We start from the raw sequence: 20805 nt of genomic DNA, 5'->3' as shown, positions 1-20805 counted from the left end.
CCAGCTCTGAGGTCCCTGTGGGGTGGGGTGCCACTCACTATACTGCAGCCAGCAGCAGAAGGGACGAACCATCAGGGAGACACCAGTCTAACATGATCTTCCAATATCTGTGGGTACCTCCCCCGACAAAAGACAACTCTGGCCCCCGCGGAGTTGTGGAAGTACTGGGGAAAGGGAAGTGTGGGCTTTCGGCATGTCTAAGCCGAGTGGGCTCGGCTCCTGTGGAGCTAGCTCAGTGTGGACCACTCCGGCAGACTCCAAAGTGACAGCCTGGATGTAGAGCAGGATATAGAGGACTGCTGGGCAGCCCTCGGCAGAGCCCCATTAGGGCGTCAGATTGGACTGCAGAACACTGTCAGCATAAGGAGTTAGGAGTAGACTTTGCTTCAGGGTACTAGGAGGGAGGGAGGGTCAGATTCTGTACTCTCTACCTCATCCCTCATTCCCCTGCATCCCCAGTGGGGCCCCTGCTTAGGAAGAGAAGACAGCCTTATCATTGTTAACTCAGCAGCTGTATTTGGCGCTGAAATCCCGCCTGCATGTCCCACACCAACCTGAGCCAGGTGGCATGTCACTGCAAACACAGCGACTGCCCCTGGGAACACTCAGTGTGACACTCAAATGCTAAGTGAGCTCCTGGCTGCCTCCTTCAAACGTCACTCACTGAAGATGATGGGGGCTCTGCTGAGGAGCCCCAGCCCACCCCCATTCTCACACCACCTAACCTGAGACCCAGACAGGCAGCAGAACATGCTCTGCCCCATTCTCCCAGAACATTGTGATGGAGACGGTCAGTCAAGGCCACTGAGATCCCAAAGAGCAGATAGCTGACTCTGCCATCCCTCTCGTTTTCTGAGGCACAGCAGTATCCCAGAATTAGGATCTCCATTGTTCATTGTTCCAAAGTCAAGTGATTCTGCAAAGCACAGCTCCCGCTTCCCTGTGTGACCACCTGTAGCATCCGGCATGAGCAAGAAGCAGATGCTGACTGGCCACATTGAGATGAGGACCAGCATCGCAGCATTGAGCTACTCCCCGCAGACAGATTGGCTGAGGCTGAGTCAGAACAGGCTCCGGAGCCCCAGATGTTCCACAGGGTCCAACATGAAGGAGCCCGACTGTAAGATCCATCTCTTGGCTCTTTCCTGCTCATCTACCCTCAGCCGCATATGGTTCCATGCTAGACCTCTGACATGGCACAACCCAAGAGAGAGCAGAAGACCTGTCCCAAAGCTGTAAACCCCTCTAAGGCACTTTTGGCACCTAAAATCCCATATCTTGGATGGAGACGCTGCATACCTTTTCAAAGGTCATGATACCATCCAAGGACCAGAAAGCACCTGTCAATGGATCTTGAACTTCCAGCCTTCAATACAAGGGAACAAATGTCTGTTGTTGTTTTTGGAGCTCTTGATCTATATATAGCATTTTGTCAAAAAATGCCAAAAAGACCAAGATACCAGCTTGTAACACACTGCTTGAGCAAGAGACTTGTGGTGGGATGTCCCAGGGGCTGGGCTTGTTTGTTTCTGCAGCCTGACCTCATCTTGCTGACTGATACACCTGTAACTCAGGCTGGGTATAAAGCAGCAGCCAAAAACAGCCCAGCTAGGAGCCTAGGGGAGAGACAGGGCCACTCGAGACTTCTTCTGGGGTTACACTTTTCCCACTTTTCAGAGGAGCTTCACCCATGGCACAGAGCCACATTTGAAGGACCAGACACTGCAATCCAACTTCATTCATGCCCCAAAGCCAGACAATCCTTACTTCCACAGCCCTATCACTTCCACACAATGAAAAAGGCTTTCCTTGGGTTCAGAGGCAGGCATCTGGCCCACTAGTCAGTGTCAAACGAATGTTGACTGGTCCAGACCCTGACCCAGATGGACACATAGGCATGGGCCAAATGGTAGAATGCCTCAACATAAAACCATGGTGAGTCCTATCCGGAAAGCTGCCTCCTTGGCAGGCCTCCACCCACAGACTTCGTAAACCCAGTGCTTTCCATTTCATGCCTGTCACATAGATGGTTGAGTTTGTAAGGAAAGAGCCCCCTCTCCATGGCTTTCTAGATTTGAGTGACAGGTCAAAGTGGTGGTCTTCCTTGGCTATATACAGAGGAGAGCACAACTGAGGACCGAGGCAGGACACAGAACACTGGGGGGGGGGCTCAGGCAATCTCCTCACCTCCCCCTGCTTAAGCCAGCGGTCCCAATGCAAGGACAGCCTCGCTGTCATCAGTCTGCTTAGTCTGTAGGTGAACAGTCTATAAGCAAAACCTTTTCTTTGCCCACACACACACACAAAGCAGCCAGGGTAAGGAATGGGAAGGGGGGCATGACTCTGGAGCCTGTGTTAGCTGCCTATGCTATGTAACAAACACATAAACACAGACCCCATGTCTTCAAACATCTATACTTATGCTAGGCTTGAGTATTCCTTATAATAGCAGCAGGTAGGAGATGGACACAGAAGGTCTTCAAATTCAAGGCCAGCCTGGGCTACATAATAAGATCCTGTCTAGATAGATAGATAGATAGATAGATAGATAGATAGATAGATGATAGATAGATAGATAGATAGATAGATGGAAGATAGATAGATAGATAGATAGATAGATAGATAGATAGATAGATAGACCATACATACATACATACATACATACACACACACATACATACATCTCTGTTTGTGAATCCTAGGTTCCTTGAGAGGCCAGTCGGGCCTGGTTGGCCTCTGGCTCAGTTGCACAGGCCAAAGCCATGCTTGTCCTCTGTCAGCCTCCAGCCCCACCCACCCCGCCCCAGGCTATAGAAAGAACTCATGACTGAGGCTAACAGGACCAAGCCTAGTTTGCTGCTGTGTGATCCAGCCCTGTGCGATCGGCAGCCCTGCCCCACACAGTAGAATTATGGGCAGTGTTAGTGTTATGAGAACCTTGCTCTGGGCTCCCCTCAGCTCCCCGGTCCTTGTGATTGCCATCACAAGGTACGCAGAGTGTGGTAAGGAAGACAGGCAGACTCTATCCCAAGGTAAAGTGGAGCAGTCTCAAGGGTGAGAGCAAGCAGTGGCCCAAGGGACCCCTGCAGAAACACTCTCACAGATGGAGTGGACAGTGCCAGAAGGACCACTGTGCCAGCTCACGTGTTTACAAAGGCTTTGTGCTATTTTCTTGAAGTCTCTAGACTTTGAGGCAGCTGCCGGAGGGGCATTTTCCCACCCAGGTGATTGACAGGCCCATTTGGATTAACTCTGAAGGGAGGGGATGACAGTTTTATCAGAAAGCCTCTGCTGGATGGCAATCGTATGATCTTTTGGACAGTTTAAAATATCCTGTCTCCTCACAGGGCCAGAGATCCAACTCAGATCCCAGTAATCAAAGTTCTGCAGCTCCTGATTTTAGATGCTGTGGATTATGAGGGAGGGGTTTGTCCTCAATGACCTTCAGGCCTGCTGATATCCAAGTAATAGTCTAGCATTAGGACAAATGCCCAGCTCTGACCGCCCCACAGGCTAAGCTTGGCCACCATCTGATAATGTCAATGAAAGAGATGGGGGTGTCCAAAGGCAGAGAGGTGATTTAGTCCAATACTGGGAAGAGAACAAAGAGGTCCAGGGGACACAAGCCTGTCTTCAGGGTGCTGACATGAAGTTTAGGTTTAAAGAAAGGAAGAACTGGGGAGGTGGGTGAGGCAGAGGTCTGAGTAAGTGTCCGGGTCAAAGTATGGCCCTTGATCAATGAATGGATTCTGATTCTACAAGATGATTGGAAGTTCTTGTTGCTTGAGGGACCAGTTCCTACTAGATGATCTGCCCCAAGGGGAGACCTTTCCATCATGAATAAATGCCCCCATCCTACAACTCTGATGTTCTGGAATCTGGAACACAGACGCCAGGTCACCCAACACAAGGACAACACCTCTGCCATCAGCCTGCCTGGTCCACAGGGAAGACAAGACTTTAGGAACACATGCCTCATAAGGCACAGGCAAACCTGCATGGGCAGGGTTCCCAGGGCACAGAAATCCATGGGCCATCTTGATCCCCGGGAGGTCCAAGAGATAGGAGACAGAGCTCGGGTCTCTGGTCTCCCCCAGGCTCTCACAGTGCAGTGAGCTGTGTGGAGAGGCAGTTTCAGAGGGCTGTGGTTCCTAGTTTTCTTTCTCTACTCCTGGGATAAACACCATAACCAAAAGCAACTTGATGAGGAAAGGCTTTATTTATTTCATCTTACATGTTACAGTCCATCTTGGAGGGAAGCCATGGCAGGAACTCAAGTCAGAAAGAAATCTGGAGGCGGGAATTGAAACAGAGACCGCAAAGGAATTGGGCAGAGGTACTGGCTTGTTCCCATGCCTTGCTCAGCTACCTCTCTTATACAATCCAGGCCCACCCGTCTAGGGATGGTACTGCCCACAGCGGGGGTTGGTCCTATCACATCAATCAGCAATCAAGAAAATGTCCCACGGACATGCCCACAAGCCAGTCTGATAGAGGGAGGTAGTTACTTGATGAAGATTCCCCTATCTTCCCAGATATGTCTAGATTTGTGTCAAGATGATAAGAAGTGACTGTGGCAGATGGATTCTGTATAACGTACCGTTGACCCTCTTCCTCTCATCTCTCAGGCAGAATTCTGCCAAAGACTTCCAGAGGTTGGTTAGGTTTGGTGTGGTGTGAGTAGAGCAGGGTACTCCCTGGAGCAGAGGCTTCTGTTCAGGGCAGGACCAAAGGACACAGCAGGTGTAGAGTCATCCTGGAAACAAGCCCCATGGCAATGCTGCCACCTAGACAGAAAAGGCCTGAGAGGAAGGACGTCCCTGCCCCAAGCCTAACTTCCTCCCACCCGCAGAGGAACTAGCCTTCCCACTCCCTACTCCTGGAGCGTTGAAAAGGGAAAGACAGAACACAGCACTAGGCTCTCAGGGATTTCCACAGAGTGTGCTGCGTGTGCTAAGAGCTGGAGTTTCCACAGGCCCTGGGGCCGAGGGGCCGAGGGATGTGGCTGCTGCACCTGAGCTGGCCTGCTTGCTGCACTCCTCAGACCCAGCCATCCAGGGTTGACACTGGGTACCAAGGACAGTACCCTTGGCTGGGCAGGAAAGCTCCAGCAGAGGCTGGGGCCAGGAGACGGGCACTTCCTGCCCGATCCTCATTTCTCTCCCTTTCATGGGAGATTTCCGCCTCAATTGTGGTAATTACTCCCTACTCAGCCTCATTCTTCCTTTCATTCAAGAAGGGGAAAAGCACACACCAGAGTCTCTTTGGAGGAGGAAACTCTTTGAGATGGTGCATCTGTTCCCTCCATGGGGGTGGCGGGGTGGGGGTAGCGACTCAGAGTTCCACTCTTCTGTCCTTGTCCCTTCTCCATGTGACTTCTAGTCCACTACCCAAGCGTCCTGACAGCTCATCCCCACCCCCAGGGCTGTGTAATCCAAAGGTGGCATGGTGTGGCAATGGCAGGCTGGCAGGTGAGATGGGGGCATCTCTTCTGGCAGAAGATGAAGAGAATAGGGTCAGAGAGGCCATAAGGCAGCCAGCACCCTCACCCAGTTCTGAGGCACCAGAACTGACCACAGGTGCTGGGAACTGAACTTGAGAGCTGCGTTCATCGTTCAGACAACCTAGAGTGGTCTTGAGCTCACCACACGGCAGGGGAGATCAGAGCATACATACATTCACAAGTTTGGCCAACAGTTACCAGGCACTGGGGTATGCTATGTGGGGAGCAGACTGGGGACACTATGTCCCCAAGGTTCTCAAGGAATGTACAGTCCAGCAGGAGAAGAAAACAGAAACCACAGCCACAGCCCAGAAAGAGGTGGCATCACAAAGCAGGGTTCTATAGGACCCAGGCACAAAGCTAGTGAAAGATCTCCAGGGTAGGTGGCATTTAAACAGGCCAGGAACACCTTGGCACAGACCACTCAAGGCAGCCCCTGAAGGCATCGCACCTCACCTCCCACAGAGACTCAGGCCTCTCAACACACCGCTGAATGCCAGAGCACTTAGTATGATTTATTAATCTGCCAAGAGCGTTTTGGGATCTTAATGTGGTGTTTAGAATTTAACTGGGCAACAAAACCCACACACACCAGAAAGGCATAGATCACGTGCATTGGACCTTCTAGGCCCTACCTGCTACTCCCACTCTGTTCCACACCATGGCCCTCATTTGGAACAAGTGTCCAGTACATCAAAGAAGACATCACTGTGGGCTGGGGAGGGGAGTAGGGTAGCATAAAGGGCCCCTGTACATCTGTGATTAGAATGCAAGAGGGATGGTCAAGGTAATTAATTGTTTTTTAACTTTGAAAAAAAATTAGTTTCCCATCAGCTCCCACACGCCTGCGTGAATCCTATCTGCTTATGTAAATAATGCTAACAGTGATAACATTAATTAGCAGAATAAGACTTGTGCTCACCCGGCTGCAGATAGCAGGTAGTTGGGGAGAGGATTAATTTCTATTTTAATTAGAAATGTATGTTTTCGGCAGCTTGGCCTCCAGCACCTGAACAGTGTTCATGTCCTGGGACAAACTCTGCTTCCTTCCAAATGTGGTGACTTCTTAAAGGACACCGGGGGACATTTGCATCCAAATGGCATTCTGTGCCAGCATAGAGCTGGCTAATGACAGGGACAAGATAAAAAAAGGTAGTCTAGCCCAAAGGGCCACAGAGCCTGTACAGGGCCAGCTCCTCAACCAGTCCACCCACTCAGATGGGCCATAGTTGTCCCAGGTTGCTCGGAGGCAGGTGCAGCCAGCCCTGTGATGCCATAGTAGAGGAGCTGCAAGAATGTGGAGGGGTACCAACTGTGGGAGGGGCATTCTGATGCACCCAAGGCAGGAAGGGGTCACAAGGTCAAGACTAGACATAATAGATCAAATGACTGCAGACAACCCCTGCTCTAAAGGGTCATTATAAAAAGCCCTATAGGGTCATTCCTGCTCCACGGTGCTCCCTGTGTTGTGCTCACATAAAGAAGGAACCAAGACTCCTACACACTGTGTGTCTGCAGCATTGTGCTGGCGTGAATGCTGGACTGTGGCTTTGTACTGGCAAGACAGGAATGGGCAATGGACCCGGGTATGTGGGTGCATGGGAGAGGTGGGGCTTGTTTCTGTTTGATCTTGCAGCCATACAGAAGGTTAAAGGATACTACCCAATGGACAGTGATGGTCAGGCAGAGAATGCCTCTCCCCTGCCCACCTCCTAGGGGAAGGTTGAGCAAACAGGTCCCCATACTTAGAGAAGGGAACAGCAAACTAAACTGCGCACCTCAGATTCCCACACTGAACCCCAAACAGCTGGCTCCCCGGGCTGAAACTGGATTTTGAAACTACGCTTTAGGGTGGTGACCGAGGCGGGATGAGGCTATCGGACTACCTACCCTCTGTGACTTTCGTCACACAGCCTGGCAAACCATCCCAGGATGGGAAGCTGTCGTTTACAGAGCAAAGAAAACCAAGACGTCATGTGCCAGGAAGTGGATCCCAGCGTGGGCTTGCCATTCCACCCCAAAGCAGAACAGCGGCTGGCTGGCAGGAGGGAGGCTGACCTTGGATTGGGACTGGTTGCCAAGATCTAGGTGTCCAGAGGGACACTCCTGCTCTGTCTGCCCTGGAGCTTGCTACTCATCCCCTGTAGCAATGGATCTCCAACTGTGCAGAGAACCCATGGAGCCAATGAGAAGTACTTCAGCGAGTTCCTGGGCCTAGTCAGACCCTTTGTTCGTTGTCTCTCAAAGGTGGGCAGCCAGGGACAAGACATCCTGGGTCTATCGGCTGGTACACTTAGCCCCTCAAGCATTCATGTAGGTGTGCGCCCCCACAAATGTATGTTTGTGTGGTATGTGTACACATGTCTGAGTGGATGTGAATGTGAGAGATGAGAGTGTGGATGTGTTGGTTTGTGTTCATCTTGTACATGTATTACTGTGTGTGTGTGTGTGTGTGTGTGTGTGTGTGTGTGTGCATCTTCACGAGTCACTGTCCATGTGGCAGGTGTAACCATTGGGTCCTGACTGCCTAAGTCACACCACTCTCTCCACTCCACCCAGAATTAGATGACTTTGGTCAGGCCTCACAGCCCTCGACCCTCTCCATCTTGTACAGAGAATGAGTCAGGGTGCCTAAGACTGAGTGACTGACCAAGACAACTATTGTGCGTGCCTGGCTGCTGGGAGGAGACCAAGCCATGGGAGATCCACAGCCTCCTTGCCCAAGGCTCTCACACACACAGTTCCTTCAGGCAAAGGGACAGTCTTGATCACTCCTGCCGGGCATCATCCCAGACTAGCCACCTCAGCAAGCTGCTAGCTAGCTCTCCCTAATGACCTGTCTCAACTCTAGCAACCTTCACATGAACCTCAACAACTGGCTGGGACCAGAACACACCCAGTGTTCCCAGAGGGCTACATCACACCCTGATCTAACAACTTCCATGGCTCCTTAGCACCCCAGCAAGGAGATAACAGATGTGTGAAATAACTTCCTTCAGAGAGGACACCTGGCATTGAGTAGGGAGTAACAGGCCCCCCACATTTGGCCATGAGAGGCAGTGCTGTGTTTGATTAGCAGCAAATGCAGAGTAAGACATCTCTTACTAACCGGTTCAATAAAACCCCAAATTCTCACTCAGCTGACAGCTGAGGCCCTCATGTATCTCCATGGGCAGCCACTCAATCAGCGGCCATCCATGGATCAGCTGCACTGCACCAGGTGCCAGGATGTGAGGCAAACCAGAAGCCATCCCTAAGAATTTGGCATGGTGTGGGAAAGGGCTGTGGACTCGGGGACTGGGACCGTGACCTACAAGGCCCCTCCGTGAGGTTCCTGGGCACACCCCACCCAGAAAACCCAGTATCTGGGCTATAACCTAGATACTCCACCTCGCCACTCCTGGTCTCAGTTTCCCCATTTGTGAAATGCACTTTGGAGCCTCCTTTGTCATCAATATTCTACTGCCTAGTGCTATGGAGTGTGCTGGACTCCTCTAGGGCCCATAGCTGCTCTGACGAGGGTCAGCCCCCCAGCCTATCCTATCTCCAATGGCTCCTAAACTCCCAGAGTGTCCAGAATCCAACCGCCTGCTCTCATGGCCTCTAGAGCCCCCCAGAAAGCTCCCAGGAGCTGTCTAAGAGAGAGCCACCCAAGCTTCTGAGGCCAGCATAGACCTAGGATTATAGACCAGCACCCTGGCTGAGGACAAGGCATTCTCAGGAGTCTGGGGTTGTCTAGGGGTGCCTGGATCCCTGCCTCACTCTAGAGGAGAAAGCAGAGCTGGATGGGGGAAGCCTTGCTCCGGCAGCAGCTATTTGTTGCTTCCTCCCAGCTCAGCTCTGTCTTGCAGAAGGCCAACTGTCCCTCCAAGTGAGTGACTGAGTGGAAGCCCCGCCTACAGCCCTCTCGACCAATCAGGTTCTAGGAGGAGGATGGCTACCACAGCATGTGGTAACCCGGACTAAAGAGAGCAAAAGGACTTCCCAGTCCCTAGAAGGGATCCTAGACGCAGAAGGGGGTGACTAGGTAGAGCCCAAAGTGGGCCTCAAACCCTCCTCAGGTCACCCAGTCGTTGACCATCCCAGCCCTGAACCCCTAGACTAACCAAGACGCTGGCCTCTCACCGCTAGGCCTGAGGTTCGGAAGATGAAGATTCGCCACCGGCTCCCTGGGTCCAGCCCTACACGAGATCCAGAAGATCCCGACCATGAAAAAACTGACCCTGGGAGCTAGCGTGTGCCAGGCCCTCCTGTCCCCGGAGCTTTAGATCCGTGGTCTCCTCTCATATAACCCTTTGGCGATATGGGACCCATTAACCTCCCATTTTACAGATGAGGAAACTGAGTCACTGGGAAACCGGCTTGATGGAGTCAAGAATCTGTCTGAGCCTCCTGGCTCCGTGTCAGGCCACCTGTGCTGGGAGTGGACAGGGATGGAGGGGAGCGAAGAAGGGAGAGGCGGTAGCCTCTTGGGTCTCTGTTCCAAGCAGCTTCAGATGTGACAAATATCCAGGCTGAGGAGCTGGGCAGCCACATCTGTGAGCCAGCTAAGCTAAAAAAAGAGCTTTGGGGGGGAGGCCCACTCACTGCAGTCCCTCTATTTCACACAGGAGTAAACTGAGTCCCTGAGATGGACCCGGCATAGCCCTCAGTACCCAATGAGCCAGGCCAAGTACAGGTGAGAATTCAGCCTCCAGCAAGGTAACGAAAGAATGCATGCATGCATGAATGAATGAATGAATGAACGTCTGTTCCCTACCAAAGGCAGTGCACATCCCCCCACACACCTTGACTTCAGGAAGTCCAGTCCTGTTCTGTCTCTCCTTCTGTGGGACCTGGTGGATTCTTGATCTCACTCCCCAGATTTCCTAAGGAAGGGAACACACACATGCCAGATAAGTCCTCTGGAATGCCCTAGGGTTGGAGGTGCAGCAGTTGGCACAGGTTAGTGCCTCCCAGCCTCAGGTCCCGTCCCTCCTCCCAGCGTCTGAGTCAGTGGCGAGCAGTACCCAGGCCCATAGCGCTGCTCAGACTGGCAGCTAGAGAATTCCAGCCAACAGCCCAGCCCTTCCTGCTGCTGGCCGCCTGCCGCCCCCTTGAGGCAGCATCTGTTCCCAGCAGGGGTGGAGCTAGCACCCCGCTGCTATTTCTGTGCATGTTGGGAGTCTGAGAGCTTTGTCTAGACAGCTTCAGGCACACAGGGAGAACCCTGACCTGACCTGCCCTGTCCCGCCCTAGCAGGAGCACAAGGCACCCTCCAAGTGGGATTTCAACTCCAGAGCCTTTTTTTTTTTTTTTTTTTGGATTTATTTATTTATTGTGTATACAGTGTTCTGCCTGCATGTGTACTTGCATGACAGAAGAGAGAGCATCAGATCTCATTACAGATGGCTGTGAGCCACAATGTGGTTGCTGGGAATTGAACTCAGGACCTCTGGAAGAGCAGCCAGTGCTCTTAACCTCTGAGCCCCTCAGTTTATTTATTTTATGTACATTGGTACATACTTTTAGTACCCTAGAACTGGAGTTACAGACAGTTATGAGCTGCCATGTAGGTGCTGGGAATTGAACCCAGGTCCTCTGGAAGAACAGTCGGTGCTCTTAACCACTGAACCATCTCTCCAGCACCACCACCACCCCAGCCATTTTTAATTCCCCAGGCAGCAAGAAGGAAGCAAGGTTACAAGCTCACTCTCTGCAAGTCACAGGAAGAGCCGGGACAAGAACCCAGAAAGCACCAGATTCTACCATGCTACTACCCCCAGCTACAGCCCTTCCTAGCCAGCAAGCCAGTCCCCACTCCAGCATCACGCGGCAGTGAGAAAGCAGGTCGCGTGATGACGACCAGGCTGCCAGCTCCAGATGGGTATCACTCAGCATGTTGCTCCGCAGAGGCCTGAGCTGCAAAAAAGGGGGCCAGTCACTCCTTATGTGACCCTAGAGAGCTCAGACCCTCCAGAGCCTTGGATTCCCCTGTGACACTGAGGGAGACCTCTTTTTTGGGGTCCTCAGGAAAAGTGTCACTCCCAGTAGGCACTGGTACCCAGCACTCTGCATTCACCCAGGCCCAGAGAAAACTTTCTGGAAATATGGCAGTAGAGCCTCAACACCACAGGTAGAGTGCCTATGGGCATGGTGTCTCTTGAACACAGTGTTACCAGGCTCCAGTCCACCATTTTAAGTCCGTCATGCCCACAGCAGAAGCAGAGCCATAGAAGAGGCAGGACAGTGCCCAGTCCTCCCAGGAAAAGACCACCACTGCTTGTGTTTCTCACTCAAACAAGGATACAAGAGCTCTCTGAGGACTTCTGCCCTCCTGGGGTGCAGCAGAGTGTCCTTGAGCTACAGGAAGCTGGGGACAGGGCTGAAACGTGTCTACCTACGTGGTTTGAGCAGATAGGAGAGGGCTTCTGGGAGTGGGATGGCTGGGACCTGCCTTGAGATAGGAAACTGCCCCACAGATCCAGGCTCAAGGTCAAGATTTTGTAAAAATGTATTTTTTGCCACGCATCTTCAAAAGCAGCTGTAAGTGAAATGAACCGCTTTTGGTTTGTTGGATGTTTGCAAGTGTGTGTGGCTGAGAGTGTGCTGCCTGCCTGAGGCACGACTCCAGGCCACCACTTTGATCTATCTCCTGCTTCGGGAACTTCACCTGCCCTTGCTCCTGCTCAAGCCACAGGGCAGGTGGCGCCCAGCACGGTCACAGGGAAGGGCAGGTGCAGAGGATCCCAGAGCATCCAGCAAGGCTGGCGCTCAAACTATGGTGTGTGCACACACCAGAGAGAAATGACCTCACAAGGGCCCCAGACTGCACAGTATGAGTGTTGCATGCCAAAGCTAACCAGACCTTGGGGTGGGGAGACTTTGGTGGTGCTGTTCCCATGGACACTATGTAGAAGGAGGGACAGCTGTTCCTAGGGTATAAAGATAGAATGACTCTGGGACTGGGTCTGACCTGGGACCCAAAAGTCACGAAGAACCTCCAGGTTAAGACAGGAGAGGGCGTTCCTGGCAGAGGGGACAGTAAAATGCAACACCTGTAAATAGAAAAGGGTGAGATGGACTGAGATCTCCCAAGCCCTCCACCATAAAGTAGGAGGGTCGTGGAAGATGGGATGAGCCCTCTCCAACAATGTGATTGCATGCGCCCCAGGATCTTCAGGACTCTTCAGGCTGCCGGAATCTAACATCAGCATGCTAGAAGAATGGCCAAGGACACCGCCATTCACTCACGCACTCATCCAACAAATACCAAACACTCACTCCATCAGAAGAAGACCCCTGGAGGAGACACATGGACATTGAGGAGGCTGGAGGAAGTACTCAGAAGCCTGGACGATGGCAGTGTTGGCTTCCTCCTCTGACCCTTGGGAGCCACTGAAGGTTCACGAGTAAAGAACCACAGCAACATCACCATTGAGCAACAGCATCCTTGGGCTGTGACGTCAGATGGCTTGATGACATGCCAGTACCATAGGAAACATGGTCGGCCATGCCCTGCTGGCTCAGTTGCCTCAAGGGAACAAGCTCAGGGAAACCCTGGGGATTCTAGCTGAGTCTCTACTCAGAAAGGTGTCTTTTTTTGGAAAAATGTGAAAAAGGAGACTTGTTAAAGAGTCAATTGCACCAATTAAAGCAGCTTTTCTTTGGGCAAAAACTCATAAATATGGCACTAAAATTATGTAATTTGCATAATGTTTTCATTAATTTGGTATTTTCATTATTACCACAAAATAAAAACGGTAGATCCCAACAGTGGAGAGCTTCTACCAGCGCCCTGCTGGGCGGAGTCCCTGCAGTGACCACCTACCAGCAGCCACAGGCACAGACCCTGAAGTCATCCTCTGCCAGCACCCAGCCAGACACAGTCCCTGCAGTGATGCCTTCCTCCAGGGGCCTGGGTGAAGTTATTCCCATGGTTCTCCCTGGCAGGTAACCCACAGGGTAAGGCAGCAACCCACAGGGCTGCCAATCACAGCAGCCTGTTAGACCAAGAGCAGCTGATTGGTCCAGGCTGTGAGCACACCGCCCAATGTGGACCAGTCAGGGACCCTCCCTGGGAGCCTTGTGAATGAGGCCTGAGAAACCTTCCATTTTTTTTCAATGAAGCTGCCATGGGTTTCTTTTCTCTCTTCCCTGCCCTAGCACCGCCGAGAGCCAGCAACTTTCCAAAAGCAGGGATGGTGGACTCAGGACGTGGCTCCAATCCTCCGCAAACACTCTCCACAGTGCTTCCCCAACACGTGTACACCCTCCAGGGGTTCCCTGAGCGCCTGGGTATCCTTCCTGCTGTCTGTCTTGGGAGACTGGAACAAGACAGCCTGTTGGCCCAGCTATAATTCTGAGCAAGTCACTCCATCTCCCAGAACCAGTATTTCATGACCTCTAAGAGGAGGAGAGCAGACCCTGCCTGCAGGAGGTTGGAGAGGTCAGAGACAGGCATGTCATGTTTGACTTGGTTGTGCAGACCTCTAATTCTGGCTATTTAGGAGGCTGGGACAAGAGGCTCACAAGTTCAAGGCCAGCCTGAGCATTTTAGTGAGAGCCTGTTTCAAAAGGTAAAAGAGGGGATGGTGCTATAACTAAGAAGTAGGGGTACCCAGGACTCCTGGAAGAGCTGGATGTCGATGGTCACTCCCTCTCCTTCCCAGCATTCCTATGACACCTCCCTCTGGGGCCGGAAGGTTTGCGTTTGTTAACGCAAGCAAATAAAAGGTGAGAGGCTGTGAATTGAACAGAGGAGGGGCATCAGTACATCTCACACAGTAGCTTGAAGGACACCCACCAGGGATCCCAGCCCACCCCAGCCACCTTCCCAAAGGTCCACATCACCTTTCCAGAGCCCACAGGTCTTTCCTGAATGTCCCACCCACCACGTTCACCTGCATGAGAGACACCACCAAAGGTACTGAGGCCTTGGTACATAATCTGATGTGACCAAAGCTCTGTTCCACTGAGGCCAGAACACAGACCGTGACCAGCAACTGTGCTAAGGTTCAGATGGCTGACGTCACAGCTCGGCCTAAGACCAGGGTCAGTGCTCAGTAGGTCACTGGGATCAAGCTTCGGCCTGTAAGCAGGGATTAGGGCTCAGTGCACGGCCAAGATCAAGTGTAACATGCAGCCCAGGATCAGGGCTCAGCCAGTAGGTAGGAAACAAGTCTTAACAAGAGGGAGCCAACTCACCCCGACCCCAGCACTCAACTCCAGGGCCTGTGTGCCATAAAGGCAACGTCTGAGGAGACCCAGATGAATTTACTATCACGTCTGATGACCAACCACACTTCTGTCTGATTGTCTCTCCTTTTCCCCATTCCCAGCCCAGCCAGGCTGCAGGAGAAGGTGTAATTAAAAATCAGGTTTGTTAACGCAAGCACAACGTACATAATATTTAAAACATCCGAGCGCCTTTAACTCGCTACCAACGTGCGTTCGCTCATTAAGCAGGCTTTTTTTTTTTTTTTTAACGGCAGCAACACTGCAAATAGCTCTTATTAAAATGCTCAAAACACCATCTGGTCCTTCACTGAGACGCCGAAGCTGGTGGAGGTGGCCCAGTGTGCCTGGAGACACGGAGATTCCTGACTTTCTCTGCTCCTGACCCTAGCCAGGATTCTGAGTTCTCATCTGCAACCTCACCCTCCCACTGACCTCATCCTCACAGCACCCAGCTTTACAGGTCAAGATACAAGGCTTGGCAGGGAGATGTTTGCCCCAATCAACAGCTGGAAGAGAATGTGCAGATCTGAGCCCGGGTCCTTCTGACTTTCATCCAGGCTCTCTCCAGGAGTATACGAGGTAGCGAAAAGCAAGCAAAGAAATGGGAGCCTCACCTGTCTATGCAGCCAGAAATAAAGAGGGCACTGTTTTCTCAGAATGTCCACCACCATCAGCGAGCCTTGGAGGTGTGGGTTGGGAGCCCAGACCTCAGTCAGAAGGCCAAGCAGGCACATGTGGAAGTATTTTACATATTCTCCAGTGAATGCAGGGTCAAATGAACACAGGGTCAAAGGGACTCGGGAACTGTCCCTGGAAATGAGGCCATAACCTGGTGGGATGTCGGGAGGTGTTGGGTCTGGCCACAGCTTCTGACCTTCCGGTGCTGGACCCCAGCAGTGGGAGGAGTGGGTAAGGTCACTGTGGAGAGGGATCAAAGAGAAGAGACATGACAGGACCCAAGGGCTCATGAGGCTAGGGTGAGCCTGTTTGGCAGTCTGCCAACTCTGTGCCTCCATGTGAAATGCAGGTCAGGACTACAATCCAGGGATCCCAGGTCACATCCTTCTGGACCAGGTCTCTATATGGAGACCGGGCCAGTCCTCTACCCACTGCCTCAGTCTCTCCTCAACATGAAGTTCACAGGCTACAAGTGACAGAGTGTGAGACTGTATGGGGAATCCAGGGTCACAAAGGCCTTCCTGTTACCCACAAGGAAAATAACATGCGTGGGAGCCCAGAGACACAAGCTCACATGCATGTATCAATCACACTGACTCTTGTGCACTCATGTGTATACAAGCGAGAGCATGTGTTTACACACAGGTACACACACACACACACACACACACACACACACACACGCAGGTTAATGATATGGCACAGTATATACATATCAGCAAAGATATTTGCATACATGTTCATGGCACAAGACATAGCGGTATACATGCATGCCAGCAAAAACGTGTGCATACACATGCATGCATCCACAGGCACACATGTCCACACACATGGCATAAGCAAACACAGACACATATAGAACAGCATTATGTATACACAAGTGTAGAATGCTTGGGTTCCATGTCTGTGTTGCACTCATATCCTGTGTTCCCCATGTACATGGCTTCAGTCAGCAGTGAGTGGCATCAGGTATGACACTCGTTAGAAAATAACAGCCAAAATTTCAGTTAAAAAACTGATTTAAAAGCCGGGCAGTGGTGGCGCATGCCTTTAATCCCAGCACTCAGGAGGCAGAGGCAGGCAGATCTCTGTGAGTTCAAGGCCAGCCTGGTCTACAGAGTGAGATCCAGGATAGGCACTAAAGCTACACAGAGAAACCCTGTCTTGGGAAAAAAAAAACTGACTTAAAACATGCTCCAATGAAACAAAAATATGGAAAGGTCTTCAAAAGGACAACGTGCAGAAACCCTCTCCCTCATCTGTTTTCTGGGTCCTTCGAGGGGAGCTGACCTCAAATCCCACAGAATAATACACACATGTAAACTCAGCCCTACACCCCTGTGCACGACGCCACCGTCCCTACTGATCACTTAGAAAGCCTAGGGCCCTGGCCACCAGCTCTAGCCACCCCAAAGATGGATTAGGACTTAGCTAGAGGAGGGGGACCTGGGACCATGGGCTGGCAAGCGTAGGCCCCCTTTTCCCGCACCAGTCCCCAGCAATAAGTGGAAAGTGTCAACTTATTCCCAGCTGTTGTTGCCAAAAAAAGAAAGAAAAGAAAAAAGCCCTCGGGGTTTCAAGGAAAACTCACAACAACTTTAGAAAATGTGAGAACAAGATGGATGTTCCGTTTCTCTGCGCATTCAGCCAAAGCCAGGAGCCTGAGTTTGCCACATGCATTTTTGGAAACCCCTGGAAGTGGGCTGGGCCAGGGGACCTCCTTCGGGCCTGGCACTGTTCCTCCTCAGGCCAAGCTGCCTTCCTGAAAGGAGACGTCTTTCATTTCTCTTTATTCCCAGGAATAATGGCTCTTGACAAGAACGGCTCCCACTAGCAATTAGCAGTGATTAATGTAGAAGTCCTCTGCAGCCTGGAGGAAGCTCTCCAGGAGGGGTGGGCAAGGCTGGCATAACCATGGCCTTGGCACAGGTACTGAGCCCCAGCAGGGGCAGTGTGGAGACACCCAGACTCTCGTCAGTGCTCTGGGACTAGGACTGGGACTGGGCGAAGGCCATGGGAGGAGAATGGCAGGCTGGGATCAGAGGCCACCAAGTGTATTCTTAGTCCACCATGTGGCTCCTCCAGTCACAGACACGCACGCACGCACGCACTGAGCATGCAGAGGGATCCAAGCTCTGAATTCCTGGAAAGTCTATCAGTCCTTGGGTTATGTGAGGCAGGGTCTTTATGTCTACACAATGGTCATTTCACTTCCCAGGAAGAACAGGACTCAGAGACTCATTTGCCCGGGGATTTGTGACCCCAAAGTTGCAGCCAGACACTCTTCTTGCCTTTGCTGTATGCCTCAGTTTCCACAACTGGAACAATGGGAGCCACCATGAGGCCTAGGGCTGGGGAGTCATTTGGCATCGAGTCACTCACTACTATCACTCTGGGTCAATCCATTCATTCCCTCTCTCCTGATATCCAAATGCCTGATAACCCAAACACACACACCCGGCCCCACCAGCTGTGAGGAGGCACCTCATCTACCCCACCCTCCTGAGGTTTTTGCTCCTCTACCAATGCTCAGAGAGAAGGGACACAGACAGGGTTGTCAGCTCCTTCTCTTAACTGAATTTTAGGGCTCACTAGTGCTCTGTAGTTAGGGGGCAGGGAGTACTCAACACCCCAGCAACAGGCCAACTATTTGGGCTTGAATTGAGCCTCAGCAAACTGCCAGGAACAGCACTGAAGAGAAGACCCACACAGAGACTAGTGTTTGCCAGTCCATTTTCCTGATGAGATGCCCAGGGCCTGCCTGCCAAAAGCAGGGTTTTGAGGACAATTATCCTGGGGCCTTTCAGCACTCAGCCACCTGTGCCGTCCTCCCTCATGGGGCTCAGATCCCCAGCATCCCCTAGAAGGCCTCCAAAGCTAAGACTCAGCTGTCCCTCCAGCTTTAGACTTGCCCCCACCATCCCAAGTGTGGTAATGACCTACACAGAGCCACCTTTGGGCATCAGGACATCGCCCCTGAGCCAACCGCCCTTGCCTTCAGGTAACCCCTGCTAGCCCCAGATCCCTCCTCCACCTGAGGTGGCAATCCAGACCAGGCTCTGCCCCTCCAGCTCACTAGCATGACTCACAAATGCCTTTCACTCTCCCATCTATCCCGCACATCTGGTCTTGCCCTCAACAGCAAGACATCCTTCTGGTTTCCAGATCTGTAGATTCCCAACCTTGCATTCACCTTCATCGCCCTACTTAGGGAGCCCTCTAGACAGTTCTTTGCCCCCTACAAAAACTATCACTGTGTGTGTGTGCGTGTGCGTGTGCGTGTGTGTGCGTGCGCGCGCGCTGTACACAGAGTTGGCTGTCTTCAGTTCCCAAGTACTCCCTTAGGGGTGGGACACACTCAGTCTTAGGGACACACATCCTAACCATCAGTTCATGCCATTGCTATGTTGCATCCCCATTCTCAAACCCCTAGGGAGTACACATCTTGCTTCTGTCCTCCATCTCTAGATCCTGCTGGCCAGACTCCCGGCACTTTGCCATTCCTTCCTGAGTTTCCTCTCCCCTTTGCCGTCTGCTCATATCCCCATCCACTAGGGCCTGTGGCTGGTTGCAGTGAGATAGAGCCTCCTCTAGGGGGAGCCTGGCTTCTTCCTGGGGAGCAAGGGTTGGAACTGTGGGCTTAGACAGGTATCCTGGGATTCTGTTCCATGTGGCTACATCCTGCCTGCTCACACCTGCCCATGCCCAGATTTACAGGCTAGGAAACTGAGGCACAGAGAAAGGAAGTCATTTAAAAAAAACAAAAAAAACTTCCCAAATGAGCCTAGGTTTGTGGTGGGGCAAAGTCTGGGGCATGTTGTAGCCTGGTTGTCACACAGAGACCCGGCCCAGAAGGACCCATGCTGCTTTAACGGGCCCTATAGCCAGAGTGTCCTTGCTCCATACACCATGCTGCCAGGAAACAACCTCACATCTCAGAGGTTTATTTCCAGTTCTTATTACAGGACCCTAACCCCATTGAGCCCCAGGACTCAGACTATGAGAAACTTGGGCACAGGCAGCATCAGTCACCTAGACAGACAAGAATGGGGTTTCCGCCAGGCGGTGGTGGTGTACGCCTTTAATCCCAGCACTCGGGAGGCAGAGCCAGGTGGATCTTTGTGAGTTCGAGGCCAGCCTGGGCTACCAAGTGAGTTCCAGGAAAGGCGCAAAGCTACACAGAGAAACCCTGTCTCGAAAAAACCAAAAAAAAAAGAATGGGGTTTTCATGTGCTCACTCAGACCATGATTATTTGGCCCACAAGCGGCAAGGTCACGGTGCCTGCAAGTGGTTGCCTACTAACCCCACCTGCTCATAGCCCAGGGGGGAACAACCACACCCAGAAATGCTAGTATATTTCAATTGGCCATTCAGTGACCTGCAGAGGTGACCACATGGTGCCTACCTGACCATTCACAATAGATCTGTACACCATCAGTGCCAACCTTGGCCTTGAGGTCTTTATCCAGGCATTAGTGTTTGCCCCCTACCCTGCTCTCCATGCCAACCTGCCTCCCTGCCTTTGCTGAACACAGGCTTTATCTACGGGGGAGGGACGTAAAGTAGGTCCTCACAGCGACTCAATTACGCCTCCATTGGAAAGTCTAACACAATCAATTCAGGGAGCCGGCCGACATCATAACACAGTAATTAGGAACAACTTCCAACCCAGGGCTTCCTTTGAAGATTGTAATTGCAATTAATTAAACATCCTCACTGCTCCTCAGGATCTGCTCCTGAGGAAACCTGGGGAGGTGGGTCCCACCTCCACTCCTAGCAGCCTGGGAATCAAGCATGGACCCGTCTCCTTTTAATATAGCGAGGCTTGGAGTCACCTGGAGTAGCTGTAAGGTGGAAGGGGCCCAGCCCCTTGATTCTGCATATGTACCCTGGACTCCTCCCTCATCCCCTTCTCTGGCACTCCCAGAAGGGAAAGGGCCCCGGGATGCCCTGCCTTGGCTCTGCAAGGTGATATCCCAGATCATATGACTGCTCTGGGTACTAACTGGGCACCTGCTGTGTGCAGTTCCACCATGTGTGCACCAGGACAGAGGTCCTACCCCAGCAGGGGGGGTGCTTCATCCAGGAGTAGAGCCCCCATCAGGTGGGTGCATCCCAGGGATGATCCAGATAAACAGCCAGGCTCCCAAGAGGGTGAGGGGCCCTGGGAGACACTGCTACACTTGGAGCAGAGGACTGGCTAGACCTTAACATATGGGAACATACAGGAGGCATGTGGGTCTTAGCTCAGCACCCTAGCTCCTTGAAATCTGGGGGTTAAGTGTTACCATTCAAGGCCAAGCTCTATGACCCTAGAAGAGACACTTTTCCCAATTTCTGAAGATAATTGAAAGCTCGTTTGGTTTTTGAAGTGTTTGCTTGTGTTTGTTTGTTTGTTTGTTTG

This window comes from Peromyscus leucopus, chromosome 20 (genome assembly GCF_004664715.2).
Source record: "Peromyscus leucopus breed LL Stock chromosome 20, UCI_PerLeu_2.1, whole genome shotgun sequence".
Lineage (NCBI taxonomy): Eukaryota > Metazoa > Chordata > Mammalia > Rodentia > Cricetidae > Peromyscus > Peromyscus leucopus.
The sequence above is the reverse complement of the archived record's forward strand: the minus strand, read 5'-3'. Positions refer to the sequence as shown.